Raw genomic sequence first — 20,660 nt, forward strand, 5'->3', positions numbered from 1 at the left:
GACAGAGAAACACTTCTCTTATAACATTCATCTCTGACTTCAATATCAAGATTGTAGAAGCAGGTGATCAATTTTGAAAGAATTGAATGAAGATTAGTATACTTAAGAAGATATTAACTTTCAAACTCTTACAGACTCTTGTAAGTATAGATGAAGACTTAACTTATGAAGACTTCTGTATATAACTTCAGACATTGAATGATCATCTGATCAAGCTCAAGAGTATACAGAACAGTGATAGAAGATATTACATCTCAGTCACTTATATATCTACACTGAAGAATGACAATGCAGATGTCATGAATTAAGTGAACTTAAATATCTATACATAAACAAGAGTCTTTATCACTTAAACAAATTTTCAAGTCTCTGAGATTGCTTCTGAAGAAGTCACTGATCAACATTAATGTGAGATGTGCATTAACTATAACTGATCAGAATACATTGCTTTTAACTGCTAATCAATCTATGTACCTTCTTACTCAAAGAATAAATCAGTGCCTGTCCGCGTCAATTACATTACATTAGAGAAAGATTCAGAAGATAACTCTGAGAATATCTCAGTGAAACAGAGAAAAGATTAGCTTCTGTTCAAATTCACAAGCAGAAGCTTGAAGAGGTCAGATAATAATAATTTAAAGAGAAAATAACAATGAATACAATTCTTATATCTACTGTGATAGATATCATGTATAATATAAAAGCCATGATAGACAGCAGTCTATACTACTATACAATGATTAAATCTTCAGTTATGAGACATTATAATCTTCAGTGTATTCTCTTATCAAAACCCTGACTTCTTGCAGGATTTGATGATTTAAAAGACATTCACATTCATCACATGATGAAACTAAACATAGATATCAGAGAATATCAACATGAAGATGCTTATATATATGAAGTTGATAATCTTAATCATAATCTTATACTAGAACTTGTCTGACTATCTCAATAAGACATCTTGTTGAATACTTAAAACAGAAGCTTAATATTCTCTAATAATAATAGAATTCACAAAGATAATATTCACAAAACTATGAATCTTACACAGATCTCTGATAATACCTATAAAATACTTTAAAAAAGAAGCTATTAATGAGATCACTAACAAAGTCACTGATAGCAGACTTATATGACAATCTATTTCATCAGTCTGACTAATATCAAGAAAGCTCTAGAGAAGTTATTTTATATCACAGTAACAGATTCTTATACAAAACTCTCTCAACAATATCATGAATATCTAGATGTCTTTTAACAAGATAATAATGTTACAAATCTATCTCTCTTACAAGGCTCAGAAGTGAACCACAGTATCAAGTTAAAAAAGAAGAATGATAAGAACTCTGAATCACTATGAGATCTTCTTTACAATATGTCTTAAAATAAACTTCTTCTTCTTTGAAAGACACTTAATAATCTGTTGAATAAAGAATTCATATGTATTAGTAACTTCTCTGCTGCAGCTTCTATTCTCTTTGCAAAGAAATCAGATGAAGAACTTCAATTCTGTGTGAACTATCAAGAACTGAACAGATTAACAAAGAAAGATCATTATTCTTTATCTCTTATTAATAAACCTCTAGCTCATATTGAACAAGCTCAATGATTTACAAAGCTAGATGTCATTATCATATTTCATAAGATCTGTATTACTGAAGAAGATGAGTGACTTACAGCATTTTAAATACAATATAATCTTTTTAAATGAATAGTCACATCTTTCAGACTGACTAACACTCTCAGTATATTTCAGAAGTATATCAACTGAGCACTCTGAGATTTTCTTGATGAATTTGTATCTGTGTATCTCAATGATATTCTCATCTTCACAGATAAGTTTAGAAAAGAATATTAAGAACACATGTAAAGAGTATTACAATAACTAAAAGAAGCAGAACTATCAATAGACATAGATAAGTGTGATTTTGAAGTTAAAAGTACAAAATATCTAGACTTTATCATAGAAGCTGACAAGAAGATCTGAATGAATTTTGAGAAGATCTCTGCTATTCTTGAATAAGAAGCTCTATGCACTGTGAAAGATATACAAAGCTTTATCAGATTCACTAACTTCTATCAGCAATTTATACAAAACTTCTCAGATATCACAAGATCACTTACAGAACTTACTAAGAAGAACTCAGTATTTCAATAATCAGCAGACACTGATGCTGCATTTATACAGATGAAGAAGATATTCATTAATATGTTTCTACTAATAATGTTTAACTCTGACTGTGAAACAGTTGTTAAAGCTGACTTCTCTAACTATGTTACAGAGAAAGCTATATTATAATATAATAATAAAGATATCTTATAATTATGCGTCCTCATATCTAAGAAGTTGAGCTCTGCTGAATGTAACTATGAGATCTATGATAAGAAACTTCTTATAATAGTACACTGTCTAGAAGAATAAGACTCTGAGCTCTGAAGTATTTTCAAGTTTGAGATAATCACAGATTATAAGAATCTTAAATACTTCACTATTATCTATAAGCTTACTAAATGACAGATGCAATGATCTGAGCTATTAAGTTATTTTCATTTCATAATACACTACTGTCTCAACAGTCAGAACTCAATGACAGATGCTCTCTTATAATAAGAGTAAGATATATCATTCAATATAACAGACACTTACTGAATAAACTGAGAGCATCAGCTCTTAGATCTGAAAATACTAGTTAACTATAATAAGATCACTTATGACACTATATACACTACTCTAATTGGAACATTCTCTCTTCAAACTGACACTGACACTGATATTAACACTAATATTAATATCTTAACTTCTTCTGAATCTACACTAGATGAATTGTGACATACAATAGCTTAAACTAATGAACTTCTTCAAGCACTCACTGAAGTAGTATATTAAGAAGTATCTCAATTTTCACCAGAACTTCATATAAGAACTGACATCTCAGAATGCTTAATCAATAATAATAACACTCTGTGATTCTGTGAATAATGCTGAATCTCTCATTCTGAACCTCTATATATTTGAATAATACAAGAGATACATGAATCACATATAATTAGTCATCTAAATCATGAATAACTGTATTAAATAATCTCTCAAGAATTCTACTGATCTGAGATATTAAACAGTATCAGACACTTTGTCTAAAACTGTAATTATTATTCTTTCATGATCTTATGAAAGAACTATAGAAAAGATCTACTGAAATCACTCAATGTCTCTGATAGAATCTGATGAGATATAGTAATTGACTTCACTATTGATCTCTCTGAGAGTAAGAGTTGTAAGAATGTTCTGATTATCATTGATTAATTGAGTAAAGATATCATATCAGAATCTTGTGATAAGATTGACACTGAACAAGTTGCTGAAGCCTTTCTACAGAGCATATTCTACTGAATACATGAATTGTCAAGATCTATAGTATTGAATTAAGACTGTCAATTCATGAGTGCTCTCTGAACAAGAATCTGTCAAGTTCTCAAGATTATATATTATTTATTAACTGCTTATCACTCTGAGATCAATGATACATCAGAATAAATAATTCAGACAGTGAAGAATTATCTTCATAAGTTCTGTAACTAGTTATAAGATGACTGATATTATCTTTTTCTACATGCTGAAGTTATCATCAATGACTGAGGTGTCATTTCAACAGACATAAGTCTGTTCTTTCTTACACACAGTTACTACATGAAAATGTTGGATCTTCTAGAAATTACATAGTTTACACTGAATCTCTGCAGTCTGATTCAGATTATCAACAATATAATAACAAAGTACTAAGATATTCATGACTGAGTAGAGGCCTTCATGATAAGTACTAAATAAGATTAAGAGAACTGAATCAATGTTCACTGAGATCTCACTGAGTAATATAAGATAGAAGATCTGATATAATTGAATCTTAATAATATACAGATCACATGCTCATCTCATACACTGAATTATCATCATATCAAGTATAAAGTGATAGAAGTTCTCAACAGTCACAACTACTGTCTTAATACATTATCAGAGATTTATAATATCCTTTATACAAGCTTGCTCTGTCATACTATCACTGATCTGTTCTCTTCTCAACTGACTTCTAACTGACAGCTGCCAGAGATCATAGAAGAAGATAATGAACTTGAATAGAAGATTGAAGATATTCTTGATAAGAGACTCTGCAGCTGCAGCTGATAATATCTTGTGAAATGAGTTAGTTATAATCATCTGACCTGAACTCTGAGCTTCATGTTATCTGAGATAACAGCTCTTGACTGATAAGAACTATGCACTTATGACTCTATATCACTTCTGAAAAGAAGAGACTAATGTGATGAACTGCACTTAATCAATTATATAGACTATTTTATTACACTTCACAGATTTCACTGAACACTCTAATTCTTAGTTATCAATTCTCAGCTGAAAAACTCATGAAATTTCTATTCTTTCACCCCGAAGCTTCACTGTGTATGTGTATAAATATTCACTTCAATCACTGATTTCTGCACTTTCTCTTTCTTTTCTTCTCTAATATTTTTCACTTTTGTATTATAAGATCTATATATTATATCAATCTATTCAGTGTAGATCTCTTACAGTTATTAATATCTCTACTATATAATTCTCTGTATAACTACTAATTAAAGATTTAAATTCAATTTATATCTCTTAATAAGTGTAGTTCTTACTAATATAATAATATATAACTTTTATAAATGTAAGATTGTTTATACTAGTTTATATACTCACTGTAAGAGATACTCTTTAATAATTCTTTAACTCTGATTCTAGATATTATATATTAACTTTATAGTATATCTTAATCATTCTCTCTAGTAATACAGATCTGATTTCTGTACATATTTCTGATACAGATTATATAATAACTGTATACAAAGAATATTAAGAGTGTATATATTAAATAAAGATAATATTATTATATAATACTGTAGCTGTTTCTGTACATTTCTGAAAGCTGTTAATATTTTCTTTAAATCTCTTTATAATTAATAAGTTAATATTATATTTCAATGCACTCTTTCTTCTTTAAAAATCTCATCATTAATTATTATTATTATCATTATTATTATTATTATTATTATTATTATTATTATTATTATTATTATTATTATTATTATTATTATTATTATTATTATTATTATTATTATTATTATTATTATTATTATTATTATTATTATTATTATCATTACTAATTACTTTCTCTATCTTCTCTATTTTCTCTATCTTCACTTTCTCTCTTCTTTTAATACTTATCAAAATCATGTTATTTCTCTTCAAATCTTCTATAATTCTGTGAATTATCAAGGCGCGTGAGTGCTGTCACAGATTGAAGAGAGAGAAGAAGAAGATCTTTAAGTAAGAGAAAATAAATTATAAAATATATTATAATATCTTGAAGAGACTCTGTAAAAGAGTAGAATAATAACAATTTCAAGTAATACTTCTAATAAATTTAGACTAAACTAAGTATAGAAATAATATAGATAATATCATATATAAGAGAATAAAAAAAAGATAGTGAAGAGTGTTATACAGTAGTAATAAAATCAGAAGAAGTTCTGAGAATAATTTAAGACTAAGATAAAGAGAGAGAGAGAGAAGAAGAGTATTACTATAAATAAATAATAATAGAAGAAGATTAAGAGAGTATTAAAACAGAAGATAAAGAAGTTAAAACTAATAAGTTTTTTATTTATTAAGAGATAATGAATTTTAATAACACTTCTATTCTCTAATTAATTAGCAGAAGCTGATAGAGAAGAAGAGAATTAAAACCTTGTTCAGATTGTAAATACACTTCATAATTTAGAATATTAAGAAGACAGCTCTACTTTCTAAGCATGTCAATCTGCTTATCACTGAGATAAAACCTGAGATAGTAGATCAGAAAATGCAGGATTTTAAGACATAGATTAATCTGATTAAGAGAAATTAGTAGAAACTCTTCTCTAAGAAGACAGTAAAGAAATATTTTAAGATAATTATTATCTCAAATAAGAAGAAGAAGAAGAAGAAGAAGAAGAAGAAGAATAAGAAAAAGAAGAAAGATAATAAGTAGAAAAAGTTTTTTTCTTTTCTATATTAGTTAGTTATAGACTTGTAACTATTAAATAATAATTAAAATTAATTTTAAGTTTTCAAAAATTATTGTGCAAGTTGTAATCAATGTTAGAAATAATATATATATATATATTTAACTATAATAATTCACAAATTACTATAATGTATAAGTATTAATATTTTTCAATATTAATATTTATAATATTAATATATTTTTAATAATATTATCTGATAATATAATTTAATAACACTCTTTTTCATAATATTAATATATTTCAAGAAATATAACAGAGATTAATCAAGATTATTTATTTACTTTTATATATTAATAATATTCAATCTGAGTTAGTACTAAAATTATAACTAAGTTAATAAAGAAGATTATTTTCTCTTATAGTAATTCTTCTTTGTAAGAGGCCTACGCTGAATAGATTGATATCATATTGATAGGTCTTATATAACAAAGATAAAAATGTTAGAGAAGGAAGGAAAGAGAAAGTGCCAGAATCAGCAATTGAGATGAATATTTATACGCGTATGTAGTGGTGTATGCAGTGGAGCTTCGGGGCGGGAGAATATATGCGCGTTCATAGTGGCTGAGAATCAGCAATTGAGAATGGCTGAGAATCAGAGCATATGTGTTTGAGAATGAAGTGATTGAGATCTGTGAAGTGTAATGAAATAGTCTATATAATTGATCAGGCACAGCCTGCCACATTAGTCTCCTCTTTCAGAAGCAGTTCTCATCAGTCAAGAGCTGCTGTTTCAGATAACACAGAACTCAGAGTTCAGGTCAGTTGATTATAGCTAACTCATTTCACAAGATATTATCAGTCATGATCACAGAATCTCTTATCAAGAATATTCTCAATCTCTCACTCAAGCTCATTATCTTCTTCTATAATGCCTGATGACTGTCAGTCAGAAGTCAGTTGAGAAGAGAACAGATCAGTGACAGCATGACAGAGCAAGCTTGTATGAAATATATCATAAATCTCTGATGATATGTCAAGATAGTAGTTATGACTATCTAGAACTTCTATCACTTTATACTTGACATGGTGGTAATCTAGTGTATGAGATGAATATGTGATTCATATATTCTTAAGATTCAATTATATCAGATCTTTTATCTTATATTGTTCAGCAGAGTCTTGATGAATATTAATTTAATTCTCTTAATCTTGTTTCACAGTTGTCATGAAGATCTCTACTCAATCACAGATATCTCAGAGTTTCATTACTATATTATCAGCAATCTGAATCAGACTGCAGAGATCTGATATGAACTGTGTGATCTCTAGAAGATTCAACACTTTCATGTGATATTCATGTATAAGAAAGAACAGACTTACATCTGTTGAAATAACATCTCAACTGTTGATAGTGATCTCTGCATATAGAAAAAGGTCATGTCAATCATCTTATAAGTAATTGCAGAACTTATAGAGATAATTCTTCATAGTCTGAATTATTCATTCTGATACATTATCAGTCTCAGAGTGATAGACAGTTGATAGACAGTGTGTAATCTTGAGAACTTGACAGATTCTTGTTCAGAGAGTACTCACAAATTGACAGCTCTGATTTAATACTATAGATCTCAGTAATTCATGCATTCAATAGAACAGACTCTGTAGAAAAGCTTCAGTGACTTGTTCAGTATTCATCTTATTACAAGATTTCAATATGACATCTTTACTCAGTCAATTCACAATAATCAGAATATTTCTACAATTCTTGCTCTCAGATAGATTGATAGTGAAGTCAATTACTACATCTCATCAGATTCTATCAGAAATATTGAGTGATTTTAATAGATCTTTTCTACAGTTCTTTCATAAGATAACAGAAGAACAGTAATTACAGTTTCAGATAAAGCATCTGATACTGTTTAATATCTCAGGCTAGTAGAACTCTCAGAAGATCATTCTATACAGTTGTTCACAGCCTGAATAACTGATTATATATGAATCATGTATCTCTTGTATTATCTGAGTGTATAAGAGTTCAGAGTGAGAGACTCAGTGTCATTCATGAAATTATAAGATATTATTATCATCAATTGAACATTCTGAGATATCAGTTCTTATACATAGTTCTGAAGAAAATCAGAGTGTTTCTTGATATACTGCTTCAGTGAGAGTCTGAAGAAGTTCATTTATCTGAGCTGCTGTATATCACAGTTCATTCAGTGTAGAGGAAGTGAAGATATCAATAGCAGTTCTAACTGAGAAAGTATGTATAATGTTATGAACTGTTTCATCTTGATCAACTAGTATCTTCAGGTTCAAGAGCCAGTGCTCTCAGTTCATTCAGTGAGTATCTGTTACATCAGATAACATATCTTACTCTTATTATAAGAGAACATCTGTTATCAAGTTCTGGCTACTAGAATGATAGTGTATTGTAAAATGAAAGCATCTTAAGAACTCAGATTATCATATCTATCATTCAGTGAGTTTACAGATAGTTGTGAAGTATTTGAGATTTTTATAATCTATAACTATCTCAAATTCAGAGATACTTCAGAGTTCAGAGTCTCATTCTTCTAAACAGTATATAATTGTAAGAAGTTTCTTATTATAGATCTCATAATTGCATTCAGCAAAACTCAGTTTCTTAGACATGAAGACACATGATCATAGAATCTCTTCATCATTATATTACAATATCATTTCTTCTGTTATATAGTCAGAGAAATCAGCTTCAACAACTGTCTTATAATCAGAATCAAATATTATCAGCAGAGAAGTATTAATAAATATCTTCTTTATCTGTATAAATGCAGCTTCAGCATTCACTGATTATTGAAATACTGAGTCTTTCTTAGTGAGGTCTATAAGTGATCTTGCAATATCTGAGAAGTTTCATATAAATTGCTGATAGAAGTTAGTAAATCTAATGAAGCTTTATACATCTTTCACAGTACACAGAGCTTCTCATTCAAGAATGATAGAGACTTTCTCAGAATTCATTCAAATTTCCTTATCAGCTTCTATAATAAAACTCAGATACTTAGTGCTCTTGACTTCAAAATCATACTTATCAATATCTATCAGTAGTTCTGCTTCTTGTAGCTGTTATAATATCTTTCATATATACTCTTGATATTCTTTTCTAAATTCATTGATAAAGATGAGAATATTATCTAGATAAGCAGATACAAACTCATTAAGAAAATCTCAGAGTACTTAGTTGATATACTTCTGAAATGTACTGAGAGTATTAGTCAGTTCAAAGAGTGTGACTATTTATTCAAAGAGATTATAACATGTTCAGAATACTGTAAGCCATTCATCTTCTTCAGTGATACAAATTTTATGAAACACAGTGATAATATCTAGTTTTATAAACTATTAAGCTTGTCTGATCTATGCTAGAATTTCATTGATGAGAGATAAGAGATATCAATCTTTCTTTGTCAATCTATTCAAATCTCAGTAGTTCACACAGAATCAGAGTTCTTCATCTGATTTCTTTGCAAAGAGAATAGAGACTGCAGTGAAAGAGTTGTTAATACATATGAATTCTTTATTCAACAGATCATTGAGTGTCTTTTGAAGAAGAAGAAGTTCATCTCAGAACATATTATAAAGAGAGCCTCATGATAATTCAGAATTCTTATCATTCTTTTTCTCTAACTTGATACTGTGATTCACTTCAGAATCTCATAAGAGAGATATATTTATAATATTATCTTATTAAAAGACATCTAGATATTCATGATATTATTGAGAGAGTTTTGTATGAGAATCTGTTATTATAATATAGAATAATTTTTCTAGAGTCTTTTTAATATCAGTCAGACTGATGAAATAGATTGATATATAATTCTGCTATCAGCAATTCTTTCAGCAACTTCTTTTTCTAAGCATTTCATAGATATTGACAGAGATCTGTGTCAGATCAATAGTCTTATAGACATCATCTTCATGAATTCTATCATTATTAGAGAATATCAAGCTTCTGTTTCAAGTATTTAATAAGATGCTTTATTCAGATAGTCAGATAAGTTCTAGTATAAGATTATAATCAAGATTATTAACTTCATATACATAGACATCTTCACATTGATGTCCTCTCACATCTATGATCAGCTTTATCATATAACAGATACAAATGTCTTTTGAATCATCAAATCCTGCAAGAAGTTGAGGTTTTGATAAAGAAATACACTGAAGGTTATGATGTCTTACAACTGAAGATTTTATCATTATATAGTAATATAGATCACTGTCTATCATGGCTTTCATATTATATATATTATCAATCACAGTAGATACAAGAATCATATTCATTGTCATCTTCTCTTCAAATTATTATTATCTGACCTCTTCAAGCTTCTGTTTATAAATTTGAATAGAAGCTAATCTTTTCTCTGTTTCACTGAGACATTCTCATAGTTATCTTCTGAATCTTTCTCTAATGTAATGTGATTAATGTGAACAGACACTGATTCATTCTTTAAATGAGAAGATGCTAATCTTTCTCTCAAGTATGAAGATACATAGATTAATCAGCAGTTGAAAGCAATGTGTTCTGATCAGTTACAGTTGATATACACTTTATATTAACATTGATCAGTGACTTCTTTGGGAGTGATCTCAGAGACTCAGAAGCCTGTCCAGACAGTGAAGACTCTTGCTTATGTGTAGACATTCAAGTCTACTCAATTCATGATATCTGCATTATTGTTATTTCTCAGTGCAGGTGTATGAGTCACTGAGATATAACATCTTCTATCACTGTTCTGTATATTCTTGAGCTTAGTAAGACAGTCATTCATTGTCTGAAGCTGTGTGCAAAAGCCTTCATAAGTCTGGTCTTTATCTGCACTTATAAGAACTTGTAAGAGTTTGAAAGTTAATGTGTTCTTGAGCATGCTAATCTTTATTCAATTCTTTCAAGATTGATCATCTGCTTCTAGAATCTTGATGTTGAAGTCAGAAATAAATGTTATAAGAGGAATGTTCCTCTGTCAGATACTCTGTAGTCAATCTAATACTTTCTGTTGTATAACAGTGTCTCAGAACAGAATATCAAGATATTTCATAATATTATCAGGTATTCACAACACTGGTTTATATGCTTTCATTCATGAATGAAACTTCTGTTTCACACAATCTTTCAATCATTCATTGATATATCAATCTTGATTGATTAATAAACTGATGATATCTTCATCTACACTCAGTTTCATGAGCATTTCCATTCTTCATGATGAGTAGAGAGTGAGATCAGAAGTATTAAAATATATAAAAGCATCTAAGTATTCTTTCAGTGCTTTTGTATTTGATTCTGTAGATATTGAAATCATGTGAGTTAGTTATTAAATCTCTTTATATTAATATTGTTGAGTTGCATGCATATCAGCTATTTATTGTTATTATAGTTTCAACATTGCTCAGAGTCACTGTGACACTGTGTCTATACTTGTGTTCAAGAGTTTCATATTATCATTAGACATGATTATATCAATTGTTGAATATGTAATCATATTCTCATACATCTGAGTGTCAGAACTCTCAGGTCTTTCACTGATATTCTCTTATAAGATCTTATTCTCTTTGTAAGATCTTGTTACAGGGCCAGAGTAACTGATGAGCAAGCTTCTATCTGAGAACTATCTGAGAACTCAGTGTTCACTTAACTATTTGACTGTTTCTCTATTTCTTACATGTTGTTATGTGTTTGAATATCTCTTGATGAATAATCATTCCTGATGAGAAGATGATGAACATTTTTATAGTGTAAGAGACCTATGCTGAATAGATTGATATCATATTAATAGGTCTTATATAACAAAGATAAAAATGTTAGAGAAGGAAGAAAAGAGAAAGTGCAAGAATCAGTAATCAAGGTGGATATTTATATGTGTGTGTGATGATGTACACAGTGGAGCTTCAGGGCAGGAGAATATACGCGCGTTCGTAGCGGCCGAGGATCGGTGATCAAGAATGGCTGAGAATCGGAGCATACGCATTCAAGAATGAAGTGGTTGAGATCTGTGAAGTGTAACAGAATAGTCTATATAATTGATCGGGCGCAGCCCGCCACATTCTTATATATATCAGTGATCAGTTATTAAAAATAAATCATTATCTTTCTTAAATTTTTATTATATCTTCTGAATTCCCTTTTTTCACTTCTTTCACTTTTATTGAAGATTCACAAACTCTTTAAGAAATTACTATGAATTACAAAGTCTATATTATTTATAATTTAATACAGAATACTCTCATTTAATTATAATAAATAATCACTTCATTGTTCATATCTGATTTCAGATCATGAAATTTATGAGAAACTCAATATAAATACTGAGATAAACTATGAGATAATGATTAATAGATTATATTATAGATTACTGAAGAGTTAACTCTCTACTATAATTACTACAACTTTATTCAGAAATATTTATTATAAACTGATTATAACTCTGAAGAAATTTTCTAATATCTGAAGTTATCAGAATACAGATAATAAAAGAAAAATAATTAGAAAATTACTACTGAGCTGATAAGTTACTCTATTAGATAATAATTTTTAATAATAATAACTTTCTAATTTGAAGAAAATCATGTAAAAATAATTATATATTAGTACTCTGATTTCAAAACTCTTATCTGATAACTTCTGTAAATAATTACTTTATATATATATCTCTCCGAATCTTTCTCTTTAATTAATTGAACACTCTGAATTCTGAATACTTCTTTAAATACTTAATTTAAATCTTTATATTTCACATTGATTCTGTGCTCTAATAACTGAATGATTAATACAGTCACTCAGTAGCATCTTGATGTGAGAAATCAAGACATGTAAGTTTGAAACTCACAGAGAATACATTAAATTCAGAACTCAAGCATCTCAGACTTCTAATAAATACAGAGATGTATAAATTACTTCAGTAAAATTACTTTATGTTTCTGAGATGAGAAGTTATTATTGTATGTATTTAATTATCACTTCTTTGTATTTTCTATATTCTTGTTAGATTAATATGATCTTATTATCTGTATTGTCTCCTGTATAATCAACACTTAGTCTGTATTTAATATCATGTAAGAACTCATTATAAGCTCCGCTTGCATATGAGTATAATGAAAGAATAATAATAATAATAATAATACATTAATTCTGTCTTCAGTTCAATCTTGAGATATACTATAAAGTTAATATATAATGTCTAGAATCAGAGTTGAAGAATTATCAAAGAGTATCTCTTACAGTAAATGTATAAACTAGTATAAATAATCTTACATGTATAAAAGTTATATATTATTATATTAATAAGAACTGAACTTATTAAAAGATATTAATTAAATTTAAATCATTGATTAGTAGTTATACTAAGAATTATATAACAGAGATATTAATAACTGTAATTAAAAATAACTATTAAAATATTAATCTCAGTCTTCTTACAATTATATCTGATAATACTGTGAATAACTATACTATAATTAGACTGGCTGCTGAGACTATGAATTTCATATTTAATCTCATTTAATCTGATCTTATACATTTCTTAGCATAAATCTCACTAAGACTAATTATTCAAAAAACATGCAAAGTGACTATTTATCAGATCTCAAAATGAGATCATAACTTAGAAAAAATGAGAAAGTGATCTCATTTAATCTCATTTAGTCTCATTCATAACATAAAGTTACTATTTTTAGACATTTTAAGGTTTTTTTTAGACTATTTTTAATTTTTTAAAAAGTAACACTTTTTAATAATGCTTAAATGAGATTTAAAGTCATTTAAAGCAATAAAAGGAATTTAAATTGAGAAGTGAAAATCATGATATAAGAGGTCTACGCTGAATAGGTTAATATAATATATAGATCTTATAATACAAAAGTGAAAAACATTAGAAAAGAAAAAGAAAGAGAAAGTGCAGAAAGTGATGATTAAAGTGAATATTTATACATGTACACAGTGAAGCTTCAGAGTGAAAGAATAGAAATTTCAGATGTTTTCAGCTGAGAATCAGAGTCTCAGTAGAAATCTGTGAAGTGTAATGAAATAGTTTATATAATTGATCAGATACAGTCTGTCACATTAACTCTTCTCTTCTCTGATTATATATAGTTTCTATCAATCAAGAGCTGTGATCTTAGATAATACAGAACTCAGAGTTCAGATCAGATAATTATAGCTGACTTATTTTGCAACATATTATCAGCTACAGCTGCAGAGTCTCTTATCAAGAATATTCTCAATCTCTTACTCAAGTTCATTATCTTCTTCTATAATCCCTGGCAGCTGTCAGTTGAAAGTCAGTTGAGAAGAAAATGAGTCAGTGATAGTGCAGTAAAGCAAGCTTGTGTGAAACATATTATAAATCTCTGACAGAGTATTAAGACAGTAGTTATAGCTGTCTAGAACTTCTATCACTGTGTATTTTATATAATGATAATTCAATGTACAGAATAAGTGTGTGATCTGTATATTTCTAAGATTCAATTATATAAGATCTTCTATCTTATACTACTCTGCAGAATCTTATCAGATCTTAACTTAATCTTCTTAATCTTGTTTAACACTTGTTATGAAGACTTCTGCTCAGTTGTGAGTATCTCAGAGCTTTATCACTATATTATCAGTAATCTGAATCAGACTGTGAGAATTTGATATGAACTGTGTAGTCTCTGAAAGATTCAACACTATTATATAATAACTGTGTGTGTAAGAGGCCTACGCCGAATAGATCGGTATTATATTGATAGGTCTTATATAATAAAGAGAAAAATGTTAGAGAAGGAAAGAAAGAGAAAGTGTGGAAATCAGTGATCAGAGTGAATATTTATACACATATGTAGTGATATATGTAATGAAGCTTCAGAGCAGAAGAATCTATACGCATTCATAGTGACTGAGAATCAGTGATCAAGAATAGCTGAGAATCAGAGTGTATGTGTTTGAGAATGAAGTGATTGAAATCTGTGAAGTGTAACAGAATAGTCTATATCATTGATTGAGTGCAGCCCGTCACATTAGTTCTCTCTTTTCAGAAGCAGTTCTCATCAATCAAGAACTGCTGTTTCAGATAATACAGAACTCAGAGTTCAGGTCAGATGATCATATCTGACTCATTTCATGAGATATTATCAGCTGTGACTGTGAGATCTCTTATCAAGAATATTCTCAATCTCTCACTCAAGCTCATTATCTTCTTCTATGATGCCTGGGAGCTGTCAGTCAGAAGTCAGTTGAGAAGAAAACAGATCAGTGACAGCACAGCAGAGCAAGCTTGTATAAAAGATATTATGAATCTCTGATAATGTGTCAAGACAGTAGTTATGACTATCTAGAACTTCTATCACTTTATATCTGATATGACAGTAATCTAGTGTATAAGATGAATATGTGATTTGTATATTCTTAAGATTCAATCATATCAGATCTTCTATCTTATATTGTTCAGCAGAGTCTCAGTGAACATTGATTTGATCTTCTTAATTCTATTTAGTGCTTGTCATGAAGACTTCTACTCAATCACAGACATCTCAGAGTTTTACTACTATATTATCAGTAATCTGAATCAGACTGCAGAGGTTCAGTGTGAACTGTATAATCTTTAGAAAATCTAACATCTTCATGTGATAACTGTGTGTAAGAAAGAACAGACTTATATCTATTGAAATAACATCTTGATCATTGATAGTGACCTCTGCATGTAGAAGAAGATTATATCAGTCATCTTATAAGTGATCACAGAACTTATAAAGATAATTCTTTACAGTCAGAATTATCTGTTCTAATGCATTATCAGTCTCAGAGTGATAGACAGTTGACAGATGATATGTAATCTTGAGAACTTGACAGATTCTTGTTCAGAGAGTACTTACAACTTGACAACTCTGATCTGATACTATAGATCTCAGTAATTCATGTATTTAGTAGAATAAGCTCTGTAGAAAAGCTTCAGTAACTTATTCATTATTTATTTTATTAAAAGATTTCAATAATATATCTTTGCTCAATTGATTTACAATGATCAGAATGTTTCTACAATCTTTACTCTCAGAGAGATTAACAGTGAAGTGAATTACTATATCTTATCAGATTCTATCAGAGATATCAAGCAGTTTCAGCAGACCTTTTCTATGATTCTTTTATAAGATGATAGAAGAATAACAGTTACAGTTTCAGACAAAGCATCTGATACTGTTTAATATCTCAGGCTAGTAGAACTCTCAGAACATCATTCTATATAGTTATTCACAGTCTGAATAATCAGTCATATACAAATCATGCATCTCTTGTATTATTCAGATATATAAGAGTTGAGAGTGAGAGACTCAGTGTCATTCATGAAATTATAGAGTGTTATTATCATTGATTGAATATTCTGAGATATCAGTTCTTATACATAGTTCTGAGAGAAATCAGGTTACTTCTTGATATACTGCTTCAGTGAGTGTTTGAAGAAGTTCATCAGTTTGAGCTGTTATATATCATAATTTATTCAGTGTAGATTCAGAGAATGTTCTGATCAGTAAAGTATATACATTGTCATGAGTGATCTCATTGTGATCAACTAATATCTTCAGATTCAAGAGTCAGTGTTCTCAATTCATTCAGTACATATCTGTCACATCAGACAGCATATCTTGTTCTCATCATAAGAGAGCATCTGTCATCAAGTTCTGACAGCTGAGATAATAGTGTATTGTAAAATGAAAGCAGCTTAGAAACTCTGATCATTGTATCTGTTATTTGATGAGTTTATAGATTATTGTGAAGTATTTAAGATTCTTATGATCTGTGATTATCTCAAATTCAGAGACACTTCAGAGTTCAGAGTCTCATTCTTCTAGACAGTGTATGATTGTTCGAAGTTTCTTATTATAGATCTCATAATTGTATTCAGCAGGACTCAGTTTCTTAGACATGAAGACACATGATTATAGAACATCTTTATTATCATATTATAATATCACTTCTTCTGTTATATAGTCAGAGAAATCAGCTTCAACAACTGTCTCACAGTCAGAATTGAATATTCTCAGTAGAGAGATATTAATGAACATCTTTTTCATCTGTATAAATGCTGCTTCAGTATTCACTGATCATTGAAATACTGAGTCTTTCTTAGTGAGTTCTGTAAGTGATCTTACAATATCTGAGAAGTTTCATATAAATTACTGGTAGAAGTTAGTGAATTCAATGAAGCTTTGTAAATCTTTCACAGTATATAAAGCTTCTCATTCAAGAATGACAGAGATCTTCTCAGAATTCATTCAAATTTCCTTGCCAGCTTCTATGATGAAATCTAAGTATTTAGTACTCTTAACTTCAAAATCACACTTGTTAATATCAATTGATAGTTCTGCTTCTCATAGTCATTATAATACTCTTCACACATACTCTTGATACTCTTTTCTAAATTTATTAATGAAGATGAGAATGTCATCTAGATAAGCAGATGCAAACTTATTAAGAAAATCTCAGAGTGCTCAGTTGATAGTAGACTGGCCGGCGGGACTATGAATTTCACATTTGATCTCATTTGGTCTGGTTTCATACATTTCTTGGCGTGAGTCCCACCAGGACCAAGTCTCAAAAAAATCTGAAAATGGATCATTTCTGAGAGAAATAGTGTGAAAAATAATCAGATTTAATTCAAGAACAGTGAAATGAAAGTAATTTCTCAGAATAAACTGTGAAAGATGATCATTCTTTCAAAATCAGAATGAGACTGAGACTGAAGATTAAAATCAGTCTCATTCAGTTCATTCAGTGATTACTTATATAATCAGACTTTGATAATGATTATTAATAACACTCATGAAATAACTAAATACATTCTTGTATAAGTTTATTCTTCACTTTCTCATGAAAACTACACTTCTCTGATATACTGTGATCAGAGGTATTAAACTGTCTGATAATTCCATGTTTTATAATCATGAGTTTCTTGATTATTTCTTCTTATAATTATTCTCAATGATAGTGATAAATATCTTGACTCAAGTTGAACTTTTACTTCATTCTCATTTCTGTCAATGAAATTGCTAGAATATCATGTGTCATTAGTATAACAGTTGAATATATACTCTCAACAATTTTTCATAACTCTAGAATTGATTTGATGTGTAAATTTATTAAATCATCTTGAAGATAGCAGTCAAATTCAGTTTTATAAGTATGTAGTTTTATCTGATTTTCAGTTATAATCAATATATACAAGTTCTGTTTCAAAGTTAGTATTATAGTTCTATATGATATGAAGTGTTATCAAAGATTGTTACTTACTAGAGAATTGTATTTCACTATCTTCACATCTCAAACATCTGCTCATTCAAATCTCTGATAGTTAGCATTGTAGTAGTCTCAGGCTAATTTAATATATAAGTCTTATTCCTCCTCTGTTCAATCTTAACAAGTGTAGATATTAACTCAATGAGAGAGATCTAGTAGAGCTGCTACAGCATAGTACTCTGTAAAAGATTGTTCAGTTTAACTGTAGTAATATACCAGTTTATTTCTTACAGTAATAATAGCCTGTGCTATAGTATCATTTCAGACTGAATTTCTTTTTGAGTGATTTAACTGCTTGTTAAGATGAGTAAATAAACTGTTATACACTTATCAGACTAACTGCAGTATTGATATATAAGTGATTGAGACTGTCTTTGTTATCTTATAAAACTGAAACAGTAAATCAATCACATATTTCAACTGAGTTCACTTCATATCAGAAAGTTTCAATATCTGAATCTTTTTCTGATCAGAGTGTTACACTCAATGATTAATCATCTAATACAATTAAAGAGTTTAAACAGTTATCTCATATATTGAACTTCACTGTGTTCTAACATTCTGTATTATATTCAGTGATATGACTGATTTATTTGTTTATTGAATATTATGAAATTATTATTATTATTTAGAGAAGATACAAATCATATTAGCAATGTTTCAAATCTGTGATAATTAAATTATTAGTCAATCTATTCAAAATTAACAGTAGTATTATTAAAAAGCATTATTAAAAAATAATATTAAAAAGTATTATTAAATAACATTATCTTTTATAAAGTGAATATAAAAGTTACTTGAGTAATCACTTTCATCTTATTCTCATTTCAAGAATCAGTCATCTCATTATTCTTTATCTTGATATTAAGATTCTTTATCAGTGTTTATATCACAAGTTGAACCACATGAGCAATGCAGAGAATATGACCTTATTTATTATTTTAGAAATACAAAGTCAATTTTTACTTCAAGCTCTTTATTATAGTATAGTTATTTACAGCATTATCAGTTGTAATTATAAGAAGACTGAGACTAATATCTTAATAATCATTTTTAATCACAGTTATTAATATCTCTGCTATATAATTTCTAGTATGACTACTGATCAATAATTCAAATTCAATTAATATCTCTTAATAAGTTCAGTTCTCATCAATGTAATAACATATAACTCTTATAAATATAAGATTATTTGTACTAGTTTCTGCATTCACTGTGAGAGACACTCTTTAATGATTCTTCAACTCTGATTCTAGATATTACATATTAACTTTGTAATGTGTCTCAAGGTTAGATCAAAGACAGAATCAATGTGAAATATGAAGATTTGAATTAAGTATTTGAAGAAGTGTTCAGAATTCAGAATTTTCAATTGATTGAAAAGAAAGATTCAGAGATATATATATATGAAGTAATTATTCACAGAAGTTATCAGATAAGAGTTATGAAATCAGAGTACTGATATATAATTATTTTCACATGATTTTCTTCAAATTAGAAAGTTAGTATTATTAAAAATCATTATCTGATAGAGTAACTTATCAGCTCAGTAGTAATTTTCTGATTATTTTTCTTTTATTGTCAGCATTCTGATGACTTCAGATGTCAGAAAATTTCTTCAGAGTTATAATCAGTTTATAATAAATGTTTCTAAATAAAGTTATAGTAATTATAGCAGAGAGATGACTCTTCAGTAATCTATAATATAATCTGTTGATAATTATTTCATAGTTCATCTCAGTATTTGTATTGAGTTTTTCATAAATTTCATAACCTGGAATCAGATGTGAAGAATGAAGTGATTATTTATTATAATTGAAAGAGAGCATTCTGTGTTGAATTGTAAATAATATAGACTTTGTAATTCACAGTGATTTCTTAAAGAGTTTGTAAATCTTCAATAGAAGTAAAAGAAGTGAAAGAAGTAAATTCAGAAGATATAATAATAATTTAAGAAAGATGATAATTTATTTTCAATAACTGATCACTTATGTATGTAAGAAGAATTAATATAAGAGAAAATAATCTTATTTCTTAGCTTAGTTATAATTTTAGTACTAACTCAGATTGAATATCATCAATATATAAAAGTAAATAAACACTCTTGATTAATCTCTGTCATATTTCTTGAAATATATTAATATTATGAAAGAGAGTATTATCAAATTACATTAACAGATAATATCATTAAAAATATATTAATACTGTGAATATCAATATTGAAAAAATATTAATAATTATACCTTATAGTGATTTATGAATCATGATAGTTCTTTCTTTTTAAATATATATATTATTTCTGACT

Source organism: Blastomyces gilchristii (genome assembly GCF_000003855.2).
Source record: "Blastomyces gilchristii SLH14081 genomic scaffold supercont1.18, whole genome shotgun sequence".
NCBI lineage: Eukaryota > Fungi > Ascomycota > Eurotiomycetes > Onygenales > Ajellomycetaceae > Blastomyces > Blastomyces gilchristii.